The 24,766-nt window shown below is 39.5% G+C and overlaps 1 long non-coding RNA gene across 1 annotated transcript in view; it reads right to left on the bottom strand.

Moving 5' to 3' along the window:
- LOC147581062 (uncharacterized) overlaps positions 1-24,766 on the bottom strand; it is a 67,141-nt gene that overhangs the window by 4,769 nt on the left and 37,606 nt on the right. Inside the window, exons 3-4 of the long non-coding RNA XR_015251370.1 lie at positions 16,758-16,944; positions 6-304 (exon numbers count right to left, since the gene is read on the bottom strand). This is a non-coding gene — a long non-coding RNA (uncharacterized LOC147581062). The remainder of the gene's footprint in view (positions 1-5; positions 305-16,757; positions 16,945-24,766) is intronic.

Here is a 24,766-nt window from a genome sequence, read left to right as displayed (position 1 = left end):
ATTACCGTCAAAATGAGTGTTCCTGATTAACTGGGGCTCGCCTCTGGGCACTGATTCAGGGTCCTAGGCTCCTTCCATATTGTGGCTCCACCAGCTTCAACATACAATTTCTAATGTTGCCATATCCCTCTGCATCAATTCATGTGAAGGAAAAGAGCATAGAGAGCCTATCATGGGAGATTTTTTATGCACCAAGCTCAGAAACGCTACATATCACCACTTTTCCTTCCATTGACGAGAACTCCGTCATCTGGCTGCACCTTGGTATAAGACGCTCTGGTATATAGTCATCTGGCTATATGCCCTGGAAAAGGAAGAAAATCTTGTGTTAATCATCTAGAAGCCTTTGAATAAGAGCACACTTTCAGTAAGAGCATCTTCAAAACTTGTTTTCACTACTCCTGAAGCCACGACCATCCTGTATGCTAACTAACTTGAATTTAAACTAAAAAAAAAATTGTCTTCTTAGATAATTTGACAAGATCATGAAACACGTGTTTTTTTTTTAATATAAAATGTCCCTTCCATTAAAAAAAAAAAATCATATTTTCAAGGTGCCTGGGTGGCTCAGTCGGTTAAGCGTCCGACTTTGGCTCAGGTCATGATCTCACAGTTCGTGAATTCGAGCCCCATGACGGGCTTTGTGCTGACAGCCTGGAGCCTGCTTCTGATTCTGTGTCTCCCTCTCTCTCTCTCTGCCCCTCCCTCACTCGTGCTCTCTCTCTCTCTTTCGCTCTCTCTCTCAAAAGTAAATATTAAAAAAATTTTTTTTTAACTCGTATTTTGAATACATTCTGAAAGGCTGTCTGCCCTTTCATTCCCTGTAATTGTCTTACCATTCTGTTTAGAAGCAATATAGTAAAAGGAAGTCATATACACCTGGATTTTCCAACTTCACATAGACAGGAAAGCGGAAACTGTAACCAAACCCATATCTGTCAGTCTTCAAAGCCCAAACCATTAAACTCTAGAGGATTTTGCCTCTCATTGGCTACACTGTGTCTAGTCCAAACTCTGGTTCTTAATATCTGATAGAACAGCCACAGCATCATGAGGACATGAAACAAAATCAAGAGGAAAGATTTCTGAAGTATTAATCATAAAAACTTTCAGTGTCAGTTATTTCCTGTGACTCCTCTATTATTATTTCAAGTTCTCTTTAATGACACTTGTCCAATCACTTATGTCCATCCTGGGGATAAACTGTACACCTTTTGGAGGTTAACTATTTCAGAACCTGACATACAATTTTGACAAAGTCACTAATTGGCCCCACGGGGGGCCTAACCACCAACAGGAAGATTACTTTATTTTCCACCGTCACCTTTGTAACCAAATTCTATTTATACAAGTTTTATTTCTAGCTTTAAAAACTTGTACTTCAAAATCGATTTTGTACCTGTTCTTCGAGGTATGTTAGCAAAATAGAAGGCTGACATTTTTATGCTGAAATTCATGGAAAGCTTACTATCTATCCCTTATATTGGTTCTTGCAAGAAGCCTCTCCCTCTTCCATGTTCTGATGTGTTAATTTATCAGTTTTAAAAATCACTTGGAAAATCAGAAAAATTTTCAATGTCATTTACATATAATCAATAATTATTTCTTTCTAAACACAGGTTTCTGTGGTTCAAGAATTGAGATTAATTTTGCTGAAGAAAAAAAACACATGAATTAAATACATATCTTCAGCTTTCCATCTGATTATAAGTTTTTTGAGCATCTATTAAGTGAATACATCATAACGCATTGAGCATAAGAGGAAGAAAAGACATACTTTGCTTCTTATAAGGCAAAGGTGGAGTAGTAATAGATTCACTCAATATAAACCAAGAATATATACTAAGTAAAAAATAATAAATAATATAGGCACCTGGGTGGCTGAGTCAGTTGAGTGATTCTTGATTTTGGCTCAGATCATGATCCCAGGGTTGTAGGATCAAGCCCTGAGTTGGGCTCCATGCTGAATGTGGAGCCTGCTTAAGATTCTTCTCTCTCTCTCTCTCCCCCCTGCCCTTCTCCCCTACTCATATGCTCTCTTTCTCTAAAATAGAAAAAAAAAAATATATATAAAAAATAAAATGTTTTTTTAAAAAATAAAAATAAATCCTCTCATAAGAAGCAGTAAGTCAACAAATGATAAGTCCTCTTACAGGAAGGCAGCTTAGAGAAGTATTTGCTTTTAGGTTAGATTATGAATCTCTAGAGGAATTATTTAATTGATATTCATAAGCCCTTGATGTGTTATTAAACAAAACAGTTAAGCAAGCTAAGGAGAAATCTAATAATCTGTTTTAATATTTAGAATCCATAAGACTGAGTAAATGAAGTAATAGAAGAATATAATAATTAATTCCATAAATAAGTAAGTTAAAAAAGAAGAAACGCCATTAACGAGAATTATTTTCTTTCTTAGAATTGCCCTATAAAAATGTTTCTAAAAATCCCTTTGATTTAGCAAAAGTAGATGAAAAACTCCTGATAACTTCAGTTTCTGTATGCTTATTTTTCTTGAGTGAGGAAAAAAAAGTTGGTTCCTGATTGGATAATCCTTCAGAGAAAAGGTGTTTTGTTTGTTTGTTTGTCTTTTAAATGTTTATTTTTGAGAGAGAGAGAGAGAGAGAGAGAGTGAGAACGAGACAGAGTGTGAGCAGGGTAGGGTCAGAGAGAGAGGGAGACAGAATCTGAGGCAGGCTCCAGGTTCCAAGCTGTCAGCACAGAGCCTGACACGGGGCTTGAACTCATGAACCAAGAAATCATGACCTGAGCCAAAGTCGGACGCTCAACTGACTGAGCCACCTAGGTGCCCCAGAGAAAAGGTGCTTTTAAGAAATGATCCACAAAGGAAAACCACGGGAGAATGCACATCGATTCCCCAAAAGCAGAACCTTAATAAAATATTTTAGCAGGAAACTTTATTTAGTGATAGTATAGCATAGTGTTGATACCATCAGCCAGTGCTGATGAGTATTCCAACTATGGATATAAACTAAAATTAAAAATACAGATTACTCTTTAGGTAAAAGAATTATTTCACCAAATGAATGAGAGAAGCCTAGGCCTGAGTTACATAGCAATCAGAATATGGCTAAAAAAGAAAGTGGTGATCAAATAAAGTTGGAAAGCAGCTGCACTCTTGGTCTAAAATCCCTTTCAAAATGTAATGTCACCAAATTGACAGATTATCAGTTTGTTTTGATTCGAGCTGACTCAATTCTACAATTAATAATTTGCACTCCGAATGTAAAATGATCACAAGCAATGTGGTAAAAGTGACACACTTCTGGACCGAGTCCACATGCACCGTTGATTATTCCTCAGCCGTGTGACCTTGGGCAAATCCTTTTAACCCTCTGGGTCTTGCCCTGAAACAGTGTGTATTGGAGGGCTCTGCATCCTGCCTGCTGCCTCCTACTGTCCATCACTCTGCTCTCAGGGTTCTGACAGGCTCGTGACCCAAAGATGCTGGCTGACTGTGGTAGGGTGAGTCTGGAAGACGGGTGGTCACACAAGAGAGCTCTGGAGGGAAACTACACTAAGATGAGGTCTTTGAAAGTTTTTAGAAAAGACAGCTCATGCATTTCCAGAGTCATAAATTGTCACACAAAGCCAATGATCTCATTTTAGTGATATTTGCTATTGAAAGAAATATGGATAACAACTTGTCTTAAAATCATTTCATGATGTTGTGGTAAATAATATCAAACTAGCCTGGAGCGCTGGCATTTTACACCGCCTTTAAATATTAACAAACAAACAAAAAAGAGACCTCTTGATCTTCCCTGAATAAAAACAGGTGGAAATGTAAAATCATCATATCTATTTGAAAATCAAGAGTATATCTCCATTTTTGTCATGAAGTACAGTGCCATGTTTGCAAAATTATTTTTATTTTGTATGTACCCTGTAGTGCTCAACATTTTAATTGCTACTTCCTCAATAAAATTATTGGAACTCTTCCATCTTGCCATTAGCACTTGCAAAATAACTGTTAACAATATGTTATCCAGACACAGAAACTTTATAATTAATGTTGGAATAGTCTTCAAAGTCTAGTGACTAAAATATATCCTATAAAAATTACTGGACTTCATTCAATGCTGTTCTGCCATTTTAAAGTTCAATAAATGTGTTGAGAGGGAGATATTTGGCAACCTAAGTTGGGCAGTCTGGCAGCGAGAACTGAGATGCTGGAAGTTTTGATTTCTGTTGTGTGGTAAATATACCAAAAGCCTCCAGGGTTTTAGTGCAACCCCTGAACGGCTAAAGGAGATCTGACCAAATGCAACTCCCAGTGGGAATCTGAACAGTCATTCGGGGCTATATTCCCACCTTGTCAGATGATGAGGCGCTGGGACAGGTTCCATTTAAGCAATAAAACACAACAGGCCATGTATATATCTGGGTGATTATAGCATAACTCAGATTGTGTTATAAGTCATGAGGCTGAAGGCCAAGTGTCTTAACTCCATGAGAAGTGCAATATTGGCCCTGAAACACACTGCCTGAAGTGTCTTATTGCTGTCAAGAAATGGAATTTCTACAGTACATTAAGAAAAGGAAAACACTTAGCACAGTGGATTTAAAATAACCATGGCTATGACATCACTGACAGCTAATCAAAACTCTAATTGCAACCAGAGTTCTGAGGCTATTGTATAAAAGGTCTTAACAGACACAGCCATGGATACAAGGAAGAACAATGCCTGTGCCATGAGAAGAACCCCAGTAGCACAGGATCTTGAACAAAGAATGGGATAGTTGGCAGTTTTCATTCTCATTAGCAGTGAATTGGTAACATTGCAGTTAACTAGCCTTGAACAATTAAGCCAAAAAAAAAAAAAAAAAGCAAGCAACGCAAACACTTTTCAAATATTTTTCATCTTCATTCAATTCAGTTTCAATATTCATTTTCATACAGTTAAATATGTCTTTAAACAATTAAGGGATGAGACAGCATAAATGCGGGAAAAATCCAGTTCAGATGCCTTGGAAGAAATGAAAGATTATAATGAACTGAGAAGAGTTTGGGGGTCACATGTTGCTCATGATCCATGCAAGGAATTTCCAGTGATATTAAGTTGAAGTTATCCAAAAGGACTGAAGTCACTATGTGGTCATAAGGACCCAGTTCAGATTTTACATCTGAATCTGCCTAACACCACAAAGTGGAACGCACCATTTCAAGGTCCAGTTAACAGCCTCAATAAATTTAACTATGCCAAAGCACACACTGAGAGGTATGTTCAGAAGGTGCCACAGGGAGGCATATAACATCATAAATGAGAGTGAAAAAAGAACTTGTCTCAGGAGTCAAAGGATTTGGGCTTAATGATTTTCTGGGTCACCATGGATAAGTATTTAATTTTTGTGGGCTTTAGTTTCCCCCCCAGTGAGCTCTCCTTGGACTCTGGTTATAGGCATTCCTTCCTTAGGCTCAAAATGAAGCTACCTAGCCATTTCCTGCAAGTTCACTGACAAAGTCATAATGAGGTAAAATATATGGAAGAGATGCTGCCTTTGTTTTTTTTTTTTTTTTTAAGTTTATTTATTTATTTTGAGAGAGAAAGCAAGCATGAATGGGGGAAGGGCAGAGAGGGAGACAGAGAATCCCAAGCAGGCCATGCTATCAGCACAGAGCCTGATGCAGGGCTTGATCTCACTAACCACAAGATCATGCATGACCTGAGCTGAAATCAAGAGTCAGATGCTCAACCAATTGAGCCACCCAGGTGCCCAAAGAGATGCTGCCTTTGATACATCGTGGGACATACATGTATATTTGTAAATAAAATTTACATAAGAACTTTGTCACCAGTTTCAGCAAAGATAACCTTACAGACAAGCAATTATCAATGCACTTTTACTAATGATATTAGAGCAGCAAATTTTTCATGTTTTTGTGGGTAAAAGCAAGTAGCAGTTTGTCCCATCAAATAGTACACTTAACTTCTGGAACAAAGGCCCCACAAAATCATGTTTCTCACTTTCTTCCCAATTTATGGAAAATTTTTCTCTATATCAAATCTGTCAGCCATGGCTATACTAATTTACAGGTAATAATTGTATGCTACCTGTAACAAAATATTTCTAATAGTTTTGTTTATATATATTTCTAATAATCTTTATATCAGTCTGGCTTTTTTTGTTAAATGAGTAACCAAATGACTAAACTTGGATATAAATAAAATTTCAATTCCTTAAAAATATCATCCTCTTATTTTTATGAAATAGAGCAAGCACTTATTTTATTATGTCAAAGTTTTGTATATATTGAGATTTTTAAACTTAGCATTTGTTCAGCCAACCCATTTAAGATAGTTAAGAATCCTGCTGGTTTCAATGACTTTAATGGTTTAATATATATTTTAGTATAACTTGAAATGATCTGCATTTCTAAGTTCCAATTTAACCAATGATCCTATAATAGATCTTTCAAAAATAAAATTCTTCACAATTATAATAACCTTTGTTTTGATAATACAAAGAACTAGATTCCAATATATATTCAATTAATGACAGGATGTAAAATATTGTCACAATTTCCAAGCTTGTCACTGAATATGTTCAATAAAAAATGTTTAATTAAAACCATTATTAAAAGAGTGTTGTGTCCTGTAAAAATGAAGTATTATACAGACATAAGCATTAGGTTCTAATGACCAGCTAGTAACATATTAGTCAGAGCCACTAAAAGTGATATTATCTTTTGTTGTGCATCAATGCAATAAATACGTGTAAAGTTGCTTTCAAAGTACATGCTGCATATCTCCAGTAACAATGTAACAGTTTCACCTTTGAAATGGCCCGCCTGGGATCAAACACGGGCTGCCAAAATTCCCAGTTATTTGAACGAATAAATGGCCTAGATACGTTAAGTCCACAAAGCAGCTCTCTTATTCTAGACATTGTTTATAACATACTTGTTAGAGAAGTGTTGCTGGGTTGTTCAGGATATTTGGCTAAAGGATTCAAAATATGCATATTCTTCACCCACAATCACCCTTCCTCAGAGGCTCCTGCTGAGACACAAGTGCTAGCACACACACACGTAAAAGGGAAGCAAAGTGCAAAGCACTAGGAGTTTTGTTTCTCTTTTATTGGCTTAGCCCTGCCCAATCACATCCAGTGTGAAGTGAAGGTTAAAGTCGGTTGGATTGTGCATGCAGCATAGTCTAAACAGCTAAGTGGAACCTCTTATCCCTAACCCCCAATCCATATTAGGCTGTTACCATCTTCTGACCAGTCATACGGTACAGAAATCAAAATGATGACTGACAAGTAGAGGCATGCTTTGATGGAGAAACCAGATGCATTTGGGCATCTCATTGCATAGTAGCCCAATGGAGGACCATGGAAGAGAGCCCATGAATGCGTGAGCATGAACACAATAACTCTGATCATCAGACCACCAATCAATCATCCCCAACTGAACAATTGGCTTGACAACCCTTCCTTACTTGGGGAAGGGTGGGGAAGAGGCTAAACAGAGAGGGACTGGAAATATAAGATTCTCTCTCTCTGCTTCCATGGCTCCTCTCCTTTCCAACAAACCGTCGACTCTACATGTTTAATACTATTAATATACATATGCTGGGAAATGGGCAAGAATTGTGAGACTTTTTAAAAGTGATATATTAGGTGGGGCTAAAAGGAAGTCTGTTTGCCAAGGATATCCTCTGAGGAGTAGCTTCAAGGAAGAGAACATGAGGAAGGAGGAAGTTGTGGGGTGGGCAACAGAGAGCTGGGAATTACCTGGCTGGGTATCTCATCAAGGTCTCTGGACTATAACACACCATGTGGAGAAGCCTGCTGGCGGCTCATCATTCACTGAAATCTTCTTTCTCCAGCAACCCATATCTTCCATAGAGCAAAGAGATAGTGAAAACGTTAAGTCTATACCACATGGGGTGGAGGTGGGGGTGACAAACCACTTGTCCCACAGACAAAGCCTGTCTGCAGTGTAATCGCCAAAACAGTGTAACTTAAATCTTTCTCCCCAGATGAGCAAATCAAATAAGGAAAAGAAAAGAGGCTAAAAAGAGAAATAAAATATTAAAGAAGAAAAGAAATAAAATCGCTTAAAAGAACCCCTAAGAGATGAACCAACCCTTGAGTAGTTAGGGTGACAGACATGATAATGGATTGAATAGTGTCCCCATAAAATTCATGTCCACTCAGAACTTTGTGAACATGACCTTATTTGGAAATAGGGTCTTTGTGGATAAGGTAAGATGAGGTCACGGCCTATATTCAGTATGACTGGTGTCCTTATAAAAAGAAGGAAATTTGGACACAGACACACAGGGAAGATGACCATGAGATGACAGAGGCAGAGATTGGATTTAGGCTGACACAAGCCAAGGAAAGACAAAGATTGCTGGCAACCCCCAGAAGCTAAGAAGAGGCAAAGAAGGATCCTCCCCTAGAGCCTTCAGGGAGAGCATAGCCTTGTTAACACCTTGATTTTGGACTTCTAGCCTCCAAAACTGTGAGATAATAAAATTGTGTTGTTTCAAGCTACCCAGCCTGTGATCATTTGTTATGGTAGCCCCAAGAAACTAATACAAACACTAAGTGTGTATTACTAGAACTTGTATGTTACATTGCTCTTTCTTCACATGACAATTTATTCCACTCACATTTTTAAAAATAGCCTTTTGCACAGGAAAATAATACTATTTACCTACTCAGAGAAAAACATGCACTTGGATTTTCTTATACTCATGAGAATTGATTGGTACAAAATATTCCCCCCACTTTCTGTTCACTGTACTTGTGATCATCATCATTCATTTGCAAGTTGGAATATCAGGCTATGAGTACAGGTTTCAATCATGCAGAAGAATATCTCTTTGTGCTATGAGGCCTACGTGGAGATAAAACCTGTAACTCAGCCTCATGAAGACTATTATCTCCTAAATGACCAAATAAATTAACTATTAAGCCATAATGGGGCCATGAGAATCATTATACAGATAATGTGGACAAATTGCAGCATTTCTTTTAAGCATTGCTTTCTTTCCACTATAATATATTATATATTTGGGAACTACGACATATTGAGAATGAAATAAGCCATGCTTCTATAAGTTGTAGTAGTGCCTTTTTAAATCCTTAAAGAGTTTTTTTCCTCTACCTCATACTACTGATTAAGAATTCCTTCTCTAAATTAGCTTAATTTGCAGCAAGGGATTAATAAATGGGAATAGCATTAACCTTTGGCCTTACAAATACACTCAGAAATAATGATCAGAACTATCCTGCTGGGAGTTTTATCAATCACAAGAATTGGCAAAGGTGGATTTATCATGTAATGGGTCTAATGGGACCCAACCTTTGGTTGCACGTATGTTTTGCCAAGTATCCTGAGTTGAGTGGAGGTTTTGGTGGGAAAGTCGAACCCTCAACATTCTTATCTTGGTCCCAGTGTGACTGGCTCCTGAATAAAAATGATAATCACAATGATAATAGTAATGACAATGACAGTTAACATTCATTGAATACTTAATGCCTATGTTTTAGGAACTATACTAAAAATTTCACTTACATTACCTCTTAACTTCTATGATATAGGTCCTATTCTTACCACTGTTTCATAAATGAGGAAGCAGATTTAGAGATAAAAAAAAAAAGGATGGTACCAGTAGAGATCCATCCCAGCAGGGAAAGATGGCACCCTCAAAAGGGGCGAATAGAGTTTAATGAAGAGACTATTTACAAAGTTGTGGACAAAGTTAGGGGAAACCGACAAGCAATGGTGAGGGCCTAACCCTATCAGGAAGTTTTTCCTATCCCCAGGTGAAATACTGCACGGCCAGCTAGCAGAAGCCAAAACCTTTGATAGAAAGACACAGCCACTGTCAAACTGTGACCTGGCAGGTAGGTGGCTGGGAGAATAAATACCCTGACCTCTTTCCTCCCTCTCTCTGATCTCCTAAAGCATTTTCCTTTGGCTGACTCAAATAGAAACCAGAGGGCAAGAGCACTTAGTGATGTAGTCCCTAGAGGCCAGCTTTCAGGATACAGAGCAGGGTGGAGTGGAGAATAGATTTGGAGGGGCAAATAGTGTTTATGCAGCACGGGAACTACTCAGAACATACAACTACTCCTCATTGGATGAAGGCAAAATGCAAATGTGGGCAGACTAGATGGAACTAGGCCCTCAGGCCCACCTTTGATGGCTCATCAACCACCACTAATTGCTACAGCTCTTGACCTGACTCCAACTCTGTTGGGATAAATCAGGACACCATTAGTCCTGTGACCCTGCCAAGCCTCGTCCCTTCTCTATCATTCCTCCCACTTATGCTACTTCAACCTGAACAGCTGATATCTCTTCAAACTCTTATGCTCTGATTCATCAACCACCCCCTTTATGACTGCTGGAAAGTTTGCTTTGTGTTACAGACTCCCAGAGGCAGTAACAAAAATGTGCTGTTCAAATCTACTACTGTTGGGAACAGAACTGGCTAATGCTCCTCCTCTCACTGCTGCCTCTTTGGGCTGCAAATTAAGCTAATTTACACCAAGAGCACACTTCCCACGGGCTCCTCCCAGACAATGACTGAGCACTGTAGGGGCACTCAGGCAGGCCCCATCCTGCAAGAGGTGGGAATTTTCCAGGGCTGATGTTGCTTGAGGCCTCCTCATTAGCCTCATTAGTTCAAGACTCCTCCTTTCCAATCCAATTTCCTTGTCTCTTCTTTCTTTCATTCCATAGATGTCAGACCTACATGTAGTCTAAAGGCTCTCTCCACCTTTTCCAGCTTCTCCCAATAAATCTCTTACATGTCTAATTCCATCCTGGCATCTGCTTTCAATAGGCATGAAGTAATGCAAGAGATACTAAGGGGGGTCTGAGAAAACAGATGGTAAGATGAGAACATGAGGCTGGCTTACTCATCACCTGAGGGCAAAGACAATGCCATCTTGAATGGTAAGTGAGGCATAGACAGTCCCTGGAACAAGTTAGCAGCTCAACTGCTAACGATTTCATTAGTGGTGATCTGGGAAAATGAGTGGAAGTAAACGCCTTGAAGATGAAACAATCCAGGCATTTGAAAGAGCTGAGGTAGCAATGACTACAAGAATAGTGAAGGTGGCCACTGCGAGGTTGTTTTGATGCCCTAAGAGGGATGATGAGAAACTGATCCATCATCAGACAGTTAAAAGCTAAGCATGAGAGCCAGAGCATCTCTCTGGTAGCTTACAAAGAGGCCCTTACTTCCTGGAGTGGAAGAGCAGACACAGCTGGGCAGCACACTGCAGCTCAGAGAGTTGCATATCAGAGTTCCAGAGATGGCTTGAATGCTCACCCAAGGCAGGTCCTTATGCTAAGGACCCTCTTGGGAAAAACTGAGACCCTCAAATATGGGATAGAGCCATCTGCATGGACACCACTGAGGATGGATACTGGCTCTGCAGAGCTCCCTTGAGACTGTTGGAACTATGTGTCTTCTCATTTTGTGGAAGGGTCAGAATTTCTTCACTAGTGAGCAAGAACTAGGGAGTGGTACTATTGAGACATGGGAGGTCTTATGTGTAAAAGTGTATCTAGAGCTGAACAGCTTCTGTTGGTGACCACCCCATTGCAGTCTTCCTGTTAACACTGGTATGCTTCAGGACTTGCCCTGGAAGTGGCACCCCAACTTTTCCTCTGTGCCTGCCCACCAGCCTCAGGTTGCCTAAACTCCTGCTGCCGGACAATGACAGACCACTCTGACCCAAGAAACCCAGTAAACATCCCAACCAGTATTGGCAACCACATCTACTCCAGTGATGTCTGAAGCCTAGCCATGCAGAAGGACTCTCCTTCCAAGCTGTTCTTTCCATGGGGATGCTTCCTCAGGCCAAGGGTTCTCTTTGGAGTCCTTTCTATGCCTGGGTGGGTCAGTCAGTTAAGCATCTGACTCTTGGTTTTTGGCTCAGGTCATGATCTCACAGTTTGTGGGATTAAGCCCCACCTCAGGCTCTGTGCTGACAGTGCAGAGCCTGCTTGGGATTCTCCCTGCCCTTCCCCCCTGCCTCTCTCCCTCTTTCTCAAAATGAATAAACTTAAAAAAAAATTTAGAGTCCTTTCTATATCCTTATAGTTACTCCTCTATATAGTTTAATAATTCTTTATATTAAACTGTCCCTGTTCATATTACATTGTAGTTTCTGTTTCCTGATTAGACTCAGACTGATACAAGGTATCTAGAATGTATACCCAGGTATCAAGAATATAAAATTAAATGAGCAAAAATTTGTTGGCTTGGGGGTACTATCTCCAAGCTAACATATTTATATTTAAGTCCTTGGTAAGGACCCTAGATGATGCAGCAAACTCACTACTAGAGTAGCTCCTAGATGCTTAGAAAAAGTTGTGGCCAATGCTGAGAGGAATGGAAATGTGTGGGTTGCCTAGGCTGATGGTACAGGAAGAAATAAAGAGGCAAAGGGAAGTGGGCATGCTGGAATAAGATTACATTCCATAGTAAAGCCTACAGAACATATAATTTACTAAGGCCACTAAAAATGCAGTGGTAGAAGAGGCATGAGCATCACTAGGAGGAATTCATGGTAGCTCTCCTCTGTAGGCTGGGGCTGACTGAAGAAAAGGCAATCATGGAACTAAGCTCATTAATATTTATAGGAGATGATGGGGCTGTAAAGTACTAGAGGCTAGGTATATAACCACCAGAAACCAAGATGTTACAATTACCATAATAAAGAACCCAAATAGCCAAAGCAATCTTGAGAAAGAGCAAAGCTGGAGGTATCACAATCCCAGATTTCAAGATATACTACAAACGTGTAGTAATCAAAACAGTGTGATACGGACACAAAAATAGACACCTAGATCAAGAGAACAAAATAGAGAGCCCAGAAATAAACCAATCCATTATGACAAAAAAGGCAAGAACATACAATGGAGAAAAGACAGTCCCTTTAATAAACGATGCTGGGAAACTGGAAAGCTACACGCAGAAGAATGAAACTGTACCACTTTTTTACACCATATACAAAAATAATCTCAAAATGGATTCATTAAATCCATGAAATAAATGAGAGACCTGAAACCATAAAATATCTAGAAGAAAAGTAATCCTAGAAGACAGTAATCTCTTTGACATCAGCCTTAGCAACTTTTTTCCAAATAGGTCTCTTAAGGCCAGGGAAACAAAAGCAAAAATAAACTATTGGGACTACATCAAAATAAAAAGCTTTTGCATAGTGAAGGAAACCATCAAAACAAAAAGGCAACCTACTGAATTGGAGAAGATATTTCCAAATGATATATCTGATAAGAGATTAACATCCAAAATACACATGAACTTCTACAATTCAACACCAAAAAACCCCAAGTTAATAGAATTAAAACTTTCCCCAAGGAAGACATATAGATAGCCAATAGACACTGATATTCAACAACACTAATCCTCAGGAAAACACAAATCAAAACCACAATGAGATATCACCTTACATCTATCAGAATGGTTAGAATCAGAAAGACAAGAAATAAATAGTATTGGCAAGAACAAGGAGGAAAAGGAACCCTTATGCACCATTGGTGGGAATGTAAATTGGTACAGCTACTGTGGAAAACATTATGGAGATTCCTCAAAAAATTAAAAATAGAAAAAAAAAACTACTATACTATAGTAATTCTACTCCTGGGTCTTTACCCAAAGAAAACAAAAACACTAATTTGAAAAGAAATATGCACCCTAATGTTTACTGAAGCATTATTTACAATAGCCAAGATATGGAAGCAACCCAAGTGTTTACTGACAGATTAATGGATAAAGAAGATATGGTATATGAACATATATATATATATATATATATATATATATATATATATATATATATATAATGGAATATTACTCAACCATTAAAAAGAATGTGATCTTACTGTTGTAACAACATGGATGGACCTTGAGGGTACTTTGCTAAGTGAAATAGGACAGATAGACAAAGACCAATACTGTATGATTTCACTTATATGTGGAATCTAAAAAAAAAACAAACAAAACAAAAAAAATGAACAAATAAAAAGAAACAGACCCATAAATAAAGAGAACAAACTGATGATTCCAGAGGGGAGGAGGTGTGGTGGGGGGGGGGGGGATGAGCAGATTGGGTGAAGGGTAGTGGGAGATATAGGCTTCCAGTTATGAAATGAATAAGTCTGAGATAAAAGGTACAGCATAGGGAATATAGTCAGTGGTATTGTAATATCATTGTGTGGTGACAGATTGGTAGCTACACTTGTGGTGAGCATAGCATAACATATAGAGTTGTGCAATCACTACGTCATACCGCTGAAACTAATGTAACATTACATGTCAACTACACTTTGCAAAAGAAAAAAAAAGTGGAAAAAAAAGTTACCATAATGATAATGACATGCAAGACCAAAGGAGTAGCCAAGGGGTCTTGATCTATAACGAGTTATGGAGATGGTTAATGGCACCTGTAGGGACAAAATGGACCAGTAGCCAACAAGAATGGTGCCTAACTTCTATAATCAGAGAAAAGTTACAAACCCTTAGTCACTTTTCAGATCCAGAGTTCCTTGACTTGAAAGGGTCTCTAGAAGGAAGAACACTGTAACATTGTAAAAAGTACAAATTGTAATGATTTCCCCCAGTTCTTCCCCAGTGGGATCTAGGGTCATATACTTGGGTGACTGGGTACACTGGGGGAAGGAAAATACCAATTTATTAAGGCTACTGGATTCAGAGTCTCAAATGACATTGAATCCCAGAGACCCAAAGTATCATGGTCCCCTTGTTAGACTTACAAATGCCAGGTAATAAATGCTAAAGTCTGACTTCCAAGTTCTATGGACCCACCTAGTGGCCATTTCCACAGTTCTCTACCATATAGTTGGAACTGACATGTTAGGGAGTTTGAGTAACCCCCACATTGGATCGTTGGCTTGTGGAGTAAGAGCTATCATAGTGGGGAAAACCAAATGGAAACCTTTAAAATCGCTCTTGTTTCATGGACCAAGATAGTAAATCAAAAACCATGGAGGGATGGTGGAGATTAGTATCATCACCAAAACCTAAAAGATGCAGGGATGGGGGTCTCAATTATATCTCTCTTTAATTCAGCAGTCTGGTCCCTGCAGAAACCAGATGAGGCCTACCAAGCCTTAGGCATCTTTATCCAGAAACAGAACACAGTTATTTTGTGGTAACGATTATCGGACACTCAAATTTCATCATGTGAATTCTGATTTATTACTCAAGTTATGGATACCTGTAGATCATACCAAATTAGAACTTAAGAGGGAGCGTTACGGCTATGAATTTAAACAAAGAAGATAATATGCCTTCTGGACTTATTATAGTCATCCTAACTGGGCTCCATCAACAATTATCTCCATGACAGTTTCAAAAAAAGCACATTGCTACTTGGTGCTTTACTGCTCCAAGCTTCTCTACAGGGACTATTAATCTTTCTATATTTTGCCAGGTATACCACAGCATGAATTTTAAGACAACATGAGAACCACCTTTACCAAGAAGTCTCCCTGAAATCCCATCTGCACACCAGGCTGGTTTAGAGGTCCTTTCTTGGTGCTCCAATAATATCCTTTGCACTTTTATACTTGCCAATAATATCCCACCTTGTTTTATAACTGCCTGGTAATATACATCTGTCCCCTCACTGGACTGTGAGCTACTGGAGGGCAGGGACTGTATACCATTCGTCTTTGAGCCTCAGTGGTTTAGAAGAGTGTCTGGTTGGCACATGGTTGGCATCCCATAAATCCTTCTTAATGAAAGAATAAATGATTAAGTACATTTAAATATGCCATGTTGATGTTTGGATTTTGTACCAGTTTTTCAGAATGCAGCACTTTATGGCTGATTTCTGCCAGAACACATGAGACTTGTTTCATGAATGTGTATGCAGGCAAGTTTCCAATTTATTCTTTTGAACTGGAACAATACTGTTCCAGACCACCCAGCAAGGACCAGTCTCTGTGGTCAGTGCTCTGCAACAAGATTGAAACATTAGCCTTCAGTCTACTCTGGGTAGAATTCTTGCACACATCATCTCCACAGAAGGTCAGAAAAGTTATCAGCAGCAGAATTCTTGATCTAGGGTGCTCCCAGATGGCTTGGGGTAATGAAAGAGCCCCACACCTGGCTCACTTGCACAGAAATGCCTAGTCTGCCAAAGTTCTCTTTAGGTGACATGGCTCTTCATTCTCAGCTTAAAGCATCACTTTACCAGGTTCCACAGAACTAGGTCTGCCATGTGTCTGAGAAAAGGAAGCTCTCACATAGCAGTGTGGTCAGTTGTAGCTCAACCTAACTAAAAGCTATCACAGGTCAGATTTTGCATTACTTTTCAAGCCACACAAGCCTGATTTTACCATCTGGAAGAAGGACCTCTTCAATCAAAGCTACAACTGGGATTTGAGTACACCACTTACAGAAAGTCAAGTATTACAATATAATTAACATGAGTGAATGAACCTTCAAACATTTGTACACAGCAACTAATATGTTCGTTATTCTTTTGAACCTGTTTCCACTGTCTGATTTATCTTCCCAGATTTGAAGTGTAAAAATATGAGACATCAATAAACCTAGATGTATGTCGTGACCAGTGCAGAAAGGATCCAACTATACATTAGGACCAAACAACATCACCATCACATAACTTGATCCTTTGTCATTCGGGAATATGAAGGAAGGGAGAGTACTTCATAGTACTCTCATAGTAATTCTCTTTTGAATTACACTAACCCGGATTCTCATCCAGACTCCATCACTTAACAGCAGTATGACTGGACAAGTTACTTCATCTGATTAATTCTCAGTTTCACTGTCCATAAGATGGGACAATCTGTTTAACTGCAAAACTTCACCTCTTTCCATCATATCATGCTGCTTCTCATTATAAAACATGATCTTTGCCCTTGAATATATGGCTCTAAAAGGAAAAATAAGACAGAAAAACCAAATAATTAAAATACAATCTTAACACTTCCCAGTTGCTCACTGAAATCTCAGCCCAGGTTTCCACGAAAACATCACAGGTATAAGAATTAGAAACAGCATAAGCCAATGTCTATCCCAGGGTCTGATACAGAATAGATCCTATGGAATATCATGACCATTTAAGTTCAGTTGGATCAAAACTACGCACTTACCCTTCTGGCCCTGGGTGAGTGTTCACATGGGGCAGGCTCCTCCTTGTTAGTGATGTACTTTTTTATATGCAAATAAAGCCTCATCAAGTCAATTCCATATGCCCGTGTCACAGTACTCTGCCCTCCGGACTTCTGGGCAGAGTTGGTGTCAAATTGAATCTTTACTACTTACTAGCTACGTCAGCTTCTAGTCTATAAAATTGGGTTTATAATACATGTCTCATAAAGGGTCAGTGTGAGGATCAAATATAATAGCATATTCATTTAAAAACATTCCACAAATAATTACCAAGTTCTCGCTTGTGTCCTCAGCTGTATGGCTGCAATGATAAGAAACAGTAACCATTCTAAAGGAGACTTAAATGAACATTTAAGGGTACCTGACATAATATATTCCTCTAAAAATAGTTGTTGATATAGTTAGAATTCTGATAGCCAGAATGATGTCCAAGTGTATGTAATCATAAGGGAGACACATTCCCTTGTCATCTCTTGAACCCCTTGTCTACAAAAAGATTCTGTGCCTGGGTCCCCATAGTCTTTATTACTCAATTTTGTGGGCATGAGGACACTCATAAAGATTACTGCAAAGCATTTTAGCTCCAGAAGACTCCAAAGATAATTTATACCAACCCACATTAAAAAGATATGTCATTATTTTCTTTTAATGCTACCTATGTATATATCATTTGTTCAAACTTCATAAAAAAAAAAAAGAGCATTTGTTTCTAAAACATATTCCCCCAAGTGGGATGATACAACTCATTATCTATGCATAGTTTTAGGTACATCAACCTAAAGTGTATTTGATAGTATTTCTTCTGGCTGAGTTTCTGTTTTTCTCATTCCACCATAGAGTAAGTTATCAGATCTAATTTTGAAATATGAAAGCTATTATCCAAAATGCACCAATATTTCCAGGTGCACTTTATGGAAGTGTAGAACTATTTCTCAGAAGCATAAAACAGTTGTTGAAAAATGCTTTAAAGTGCCAACAAGTTAGAAGTCTTATGAGTTGAGCAGGGTCAAGCTCAGGGGAGTGGAACCCTGAAGTCTATATGCCCTAGTCTTACACTCTTGATAGGCCTCATATTCAGACCCATGACAGTCTATACTAAAAAGGGAATATAATACATTTTATTTTGAGAGTCAAAAGCTTTATTTTATTCCATATAAACGTTTAAAATACATCACATCACATTATTTTTACTCTATTTGGCATTTCTTTATTGTTTAATATACTGCAAGTCTCAAAAATCGCCCAGGCTCTCTCAAACTTAGAGAAGACCGAGAGGAGAAGAAAGATCCTCAGGCAGCCAAATACATTTGAGCAGCAGAGCTCCAAGCAGAACATCAGTCATCAAACAACTTCTTTCATGATCAGACTTTTGGAAAACTCATTCACATGACTGAAAGTCATGAGACTTATCTGTGGCAACGTCCCAATTTAATAATTTACAATTACTGTTAGAAGTACTGTACACACCTTATGCACAGGTGATTAGTGCATTCATACAAAGAAAAGGAAATATGTTGGGAAAGCCCATCATGAGCAGACAGCAATTTGCTGATTTTTCTCTTTTTTTGTAAGCAGCACTTATTAAATACCTGAAATATTCTGGGTTATATACCTGGTGCTGTTCAGAAGGAAGGAAGGAAGGAAGGAAGGAAGGAAGGAAGGAAGGAAGGAAGGAAGAAAGAAAGAAAGAAAGAAAGAAAGAAAGAAAGAAAGAAAGAAAGAAGAAAGAGAGAAAACAATTGCTTCAATTTATGGGGACTTTGTATATATTTATGTCAAATATTTTGCAAAAATTATCTCATCATCTCATTTAATTATTACAAAAACATGAAAGATTATAAGGCCCACTGTAACAAATGGGAACATTGAGGCTTGAGAAATAAAGTGACTTGCATGATACACACTAGTAAGTAGAACCAGGAATCAAATACAGATCTGTCTTTCTGTAAAACTCTAGCTCTTTCTATCACATGATGCTGCTTTTAATTTAATTTAATACAGGGTTCAGCAAACTAAGGCCTGGGTTCAAAATCTAGCCTAAAGCCTGTTTGTAAATAAAGTTTGATTAGAACACAGTCACGTCCATTCCTTTACTTATTATCTGTGACTGCTTTCTTGCGAGAGCCTCAAAGTTGAGCATTTGCAACCCAGACCTTATAGCCTACAAAATATTTGTTCTCTGGCCCTTTCACAGAATAAGATGGCTGAACCCGATTTAAGACACGATCTCTGTTCTAGCATCAATTCCTCATTTACTATAAGCTGCTTCCATGCCCAGCTCAGCAAATTAAGACCAGGTATAGACATACTTGCCATACTGACATGACTGGATCCTGAAATCGTATGTGAGATCCCCATGATAATGAACTCTCTCTTATCCACTCACATACTGCACCTTCTCCTAGTTGGCCCTCTGATATCCTCCATGTCTTCTCATGCTCCTGCTGATACGTGTATATATCCTGGCTCTATAGTGCTTTTGCCATGTAACTGTTTCTTCCTGAAGCAGCCTTGTACTTCCCTCCTCAGGCTGTGCTGAGACCTGATCCAGGTTTTTATCTGAAGGCAATGAAATATGGTAGGTGACAGACCTTAATGACAACCAGCATCATCTTCTGAGGGATTATCCTTAAGGTTAGGTCATTGAATACTGTCCAGGGAAGAGGAGACTCCTGGCCTCTGGCGAGAAATAAGGACTTGCTTCGGATGGCCAGGGAATTCAGAGAAATTAGGAGTTAATGGTCCTCAGGCTCATTCACACAAATGTTCTCCTCCCAGTTATCAGGATCCCAACTCTTTCCCTATCAGACCTCAAGAACTATTGAGGCTGCACATTTAGTTTTCTTTGCAGACTTGCCATCTTTATACTCAGATCAAAGGCCCACATTTTAGCCTAGTCACTCCTGTGGCTGCAGAAGATGAAAGTTTCTCCAAAGCTGCCACAAGGTCCTCTGGCTATCACAGCATGACACAGGTTAAAAATTGTCTTTAACCTATAATTTTTCTTTTTGCAAGGCTTCTGGTGATGTCAAAAGCAGCCACCCGACACCACAATCCTTATAATTATCATTGTTTTCATAATATTAAAGTACAGTTGACACAATGTTCTAATGCTATGTCATCCACCTGCACCTCAACCCAATCAACAAGAAGTGAGAGCTTTAATGATTGTAATGCCACAGCATACCAGAGGTTGTTACCACAACATTTCTCATACCAGCTTTGTGACCCAAAATCTGGTCCATGGATGAGCAGCATTGGTATCACTTGGGAGCTTGTAAAAAATGCAAAATCTGAGGTCCCAACCCAAGAATATTGAATCAGAATATGCATTTTATTGAATTCCCCAGGTAATTATTATGAACACTAACATGTGAGGACCTTTGCTCTAAACAAAAGCAGATCCTGAAGCAAAGCTAATATGCTGCCACATTTTTGGAGAGTATAATCGCAATGAAAAAACAGAAAGGGGAGAAGGAAACAGGCAGAGAAAAAAGAAAGCAAATGCAAGAAGGTGCATTGCCAGTTCATCACAACTTCTCAAGAAAGCACAGGCTGCATAATTGGTCACATGGTATTTCTGCATGGAACCATAACAACTTGGAACAGTCTGCTGTTGAGAGGAAGGAGGGTGAAAAGTGAGCAGTTTATTTGCTGGTTCATTTCTTCTTTTTTTTTTCTTCCAAGTTTTTATTTAAATTCTAGTTGGTTAACATATATGATAAAATTGGATTCAGGTGTAGAATTTAGTGATTCATCACTTATATATATAACACCCAGGGTTCATCACAAGTGCCCTCCTTAATACCCATCACCCATCCCCCACCCAGCTCTCTCCATCAACCCTCAGTTTGTTCTTTATAGTTAAGAGTCACTTATGGTTTGCTTCCCTGTCTCTTTTTTTTTCCTTCCCCTATGTTCATTTGTTTTGTTTCCTAAATTCCACATATGAGTGAAATCATATGGTATTTGTCTTTCTCTGACTTATTTCACTTACAATAATACACTCTAGCTCCATCCACATTGTTGCAAATGGCAAGACTGCATTCTTTTTGATGAATGAGTGATACTCCATTGTATATTACATATATACAAATACCACATCTTCTTTATCCATTCATCAGCTGTTGGATATTTGGGTTCTTTCCATAGATTAGCTATTGTTGATAATGCCACTATAAACATTGGGGTGCATGTGCTCCTTGGAATATGAACTTTTAAAGGTTTATTTATTTTGAGACAGAGTGTATGTGCACACAGGAGAGGGGCAAGAGAGAGAGAGGGAGGCAGAAGATCTGAAGCAGACCCTGTGTGCTGATGGCAGACAGTCCAATGTGGGGCTCAAACTCATGATAATGATCATAACCTGAGCTGAAATTTAACTGACTGAGTCACCCAGGTACCCCTCAAATTTGTATTTTTGTATCCTTTGGGTAAATACCTAAGAGTGAAATTGCTGGGTTGTAGGGTAGTTCTAATTTTAGCTTTCTGAGAAATCTCCATACATCCAGAGTGACTGAACCACTCTGTGATGCATTCCAACCAACAGTGTAAGAGGGTTCTCCTTTCTCCATGTTCTTGCCAACATCTGTTGTTACCTGTGTTGTTAATTTTAGCCATCCTGACAGGTGTGAGGTGGTATCTCATTGTGATTTGGTTTGTATTTCCCTGATGATAAGTGATGTTGAGCATCTTTTCATGTGTCTGTTAGCCATATGTATGTCTTCTTTGGAAAAGTGTGTATTCATGTCTTCTACCCATTTCTTCACTGGATTATTTACTTTCTGGGTGTTGAGTTTGACAAGTTGCTTATAGATTTTGGATACTAACCCTTTATCAGATATGTCATTTGAAAAAGAAATCAAGGAATTGATCCAAAAACAATATTCACCAAAAACAAGAAGATACCGGGAATAAACCTAACCAAAGAGATAAAAAGTCTGCACTCTGAAAACTATAGAACAGTTATGAAACAAATTGAAGAGGACAAAAAGAAATGGAAAAATATTCCATGCTCATGGATTAGAAGATCAAACATTATTAAAATGTCTATACTCAGCTCTGGAGAGGAAGATGGCGGCGTAGGAGGACGCTGGGCTCACCGCGCGTCCTGCTGATCACTTAGATTCCACCTACACCTGCCTAAATAACCCAGAAAACCACCAGAGGATTAGCAGAACGGAGTCGCCGGAGCCAAGCGCAGACGAGAGGCCCACGGAAGAGGGTAGGAAGGGCTGCGAGGCGGTGCGCGCTCCACGGACTGGCGGGAGGGAGCCGGGGCGGAGGGGCGGCTCGCCGGCCAAGCAGAGCCCCCGAGTCTGGCTTGCAAAAAGCGGAGGGGCCTGACGGACTGTGTTCCGACAGCAAGCGCGACTTAGCGTCTGGGAAGTCATAAGTGAACAGCTCTGCTCAGAAAGCGGGAAGGCTGGAGGACAAAGGGAAGGAGAGCTGCTGAGCCCCCGGACGACAGAGCTCAGTTTGGTGGGGAACAAAGGCGCTCGCCAGCGCCATCTTCCCCGCCCATCCCCCAGCCAAAATCCCAAAGAGAACCAGTTCCTGCCAGGGAACTTGCTCGCTCCGCGCAAACACCCAACTCTGCACTTCTGCGGAGCCAAACCTCCGGCAGCGGATCTGACTCCCTCCTGCTGCCACAGGGCCCCTCCTGAAGTGGATCACCTAAGGAGAAGCAAGCTAAGCCTGCCCCTCCTGCCCCTGTGCACCTTGCCTACCCACCCCAGCTAAGACGCCAGATCCCCAGCATCACAAGCCTGGCAGTGTGCAAGTAGCCCAGACGGACCACCCCACCCCACAGTGAATCCCGCCCCTAGGAGAGGGGAAGAGAAGGCACGCACCAGTCTGACTGTGGCCCCAGCGGTGGGCTGGGAGCAGACATCAGGTCTGACTGCGGCTCCGCCCACCAACTCCAGTTATACACCACAGCACAGGGGAAGTGCCCTGCAGGTCCTCACCACGCCAGGGACTATCCAAAATGACCAAGCGGAAGAATTCCCCTCAGAAGAATCTCCAGGAAATAACAACAGCTAATGAGCTGATCAAAAAGGATTTAAATAATATAACAGAAAGTGAATTTAGAATAATAGTCATAAAATTAATCGCTGGGCTTGAAAACAGTATAGCTGACAGCAGAGAATCTCTTGCTACAGAGATCAAGGGACTAAGGAACAGTCATGAGGAGCTGAAAAACGCTTTAAACGAAATGCATAACAAAATGGAAACCACCACGGCTCGGATTGAAGAGGCAGAGGAGAGAATAGGTGAACTAGAAGATAAAGTTATGGAAAAAGAGGAAGCTGAGAAAAAGAGGGATAAAAAAATCCAGGAATATGAGGGGAAAATTAGAGAACTAAGTGATACACTAAAAAGAAATAATATACGCATCATTGGTATCCCAGAGGAGGAAGAGAGAGGGAAAGGTGCTGAAGGGGTACTTGAAGAAATAATAGCTGAGAACTTCCCTGAACTGGGGAAGGAAAAAGGCATTGAAATCCAAGAGGCACAGAGAACTCCCTTCAGACGGAACTTGAATCGATCTTCTGCACGACATATCATAGTGAAACTGGCAAAATACAAGGATAAAGAGAAAATTCTGAAAGCAGCAAGGGGTAAACGTGCCCTCACATATAAAGGGAGACCTATAAGACTCGTGACTGATCTCTCTTTTGAAACTTGGCAGGCCAGAAAGAATTGGCACGAGATTTTCAGTGTGCTAGACAGAAAAAATATGCAGCCGAGAATCCTTTATCCAGCAAGTCTGTCATTTAGAATAGAAGGAGAGATAAAGGTCTTCCCAAACAAACAAATACTGAAGGAATTTGTCACCACTAAACCAGCCCTACAAGAGATCCTAAGGGGGACCCTGTGAGACAAAGTACCAGAGACATCACTACAAGCATAAAACATAGAGACATCACAATGACTCTAAACCCATATCTTTCTATAATAACACTGAATGTAAATGGATTAAATGCGCCAACCAAAAGACATAGGGTATCAGAATGGATAAAAAAACAAGACCCATCTATTTGCTGTCTACAAGAGACTCATTTTAGACCTGAGGACACCTTTAGATTGAGAGTGAGGGGATGGAGAACTATTTATCATGCTACTGGAAGCCAAAAGAAAGCTGGAGTAGCCATACTTATATCAGACAAACTAGACTTTAAATTAAAGGCTGTAACAAGAGATGAAGAAGGACATTATATAATAGTGACAGGGTCTATCCATCAGGAAGAGCTAACAATTATAAATGTCTATGCGCCGAATACCGGAGCGCCCAAATATATAAAACAATTACTCATAAACACAAGCAACCTTATTGATAAGAATGTGGTAATTGCAGGGGACTTTAACACCCCACTTACAGAAATGGATAGATCATCTAGACACACGATCAATAAAGAAACAAGGGCCCTGAATGAGACATTGGATCAGATGGACTTGACAGATATATTTAGAACTCTGCATCCCAAAGCAACAGAATATACTTTCTTCTCGAGTGCACATGGAACATTCTCCAAGATAGATCATATACTGGGTCACAAAACAGCCCTTCATAAGTTTAC

The sequence above is a fragment of the Puma concolor genome, chromosome B2, assembly GCF_028749965.1.
Source record: "Puma concolor isolate L17-30 chromosome B2, mPumCon1.1.hap2, whole genome shotgun sequence".
NCBI lineage: Eukaryota > Metazoa > Chordata > Mammalia > Carnivora > Felidae > Puma > Puma concolor.
Note: the sequence above shows the minus strand (reverse complement) of the source record. Positions and strands in the feature narration are given on the sequence as shown.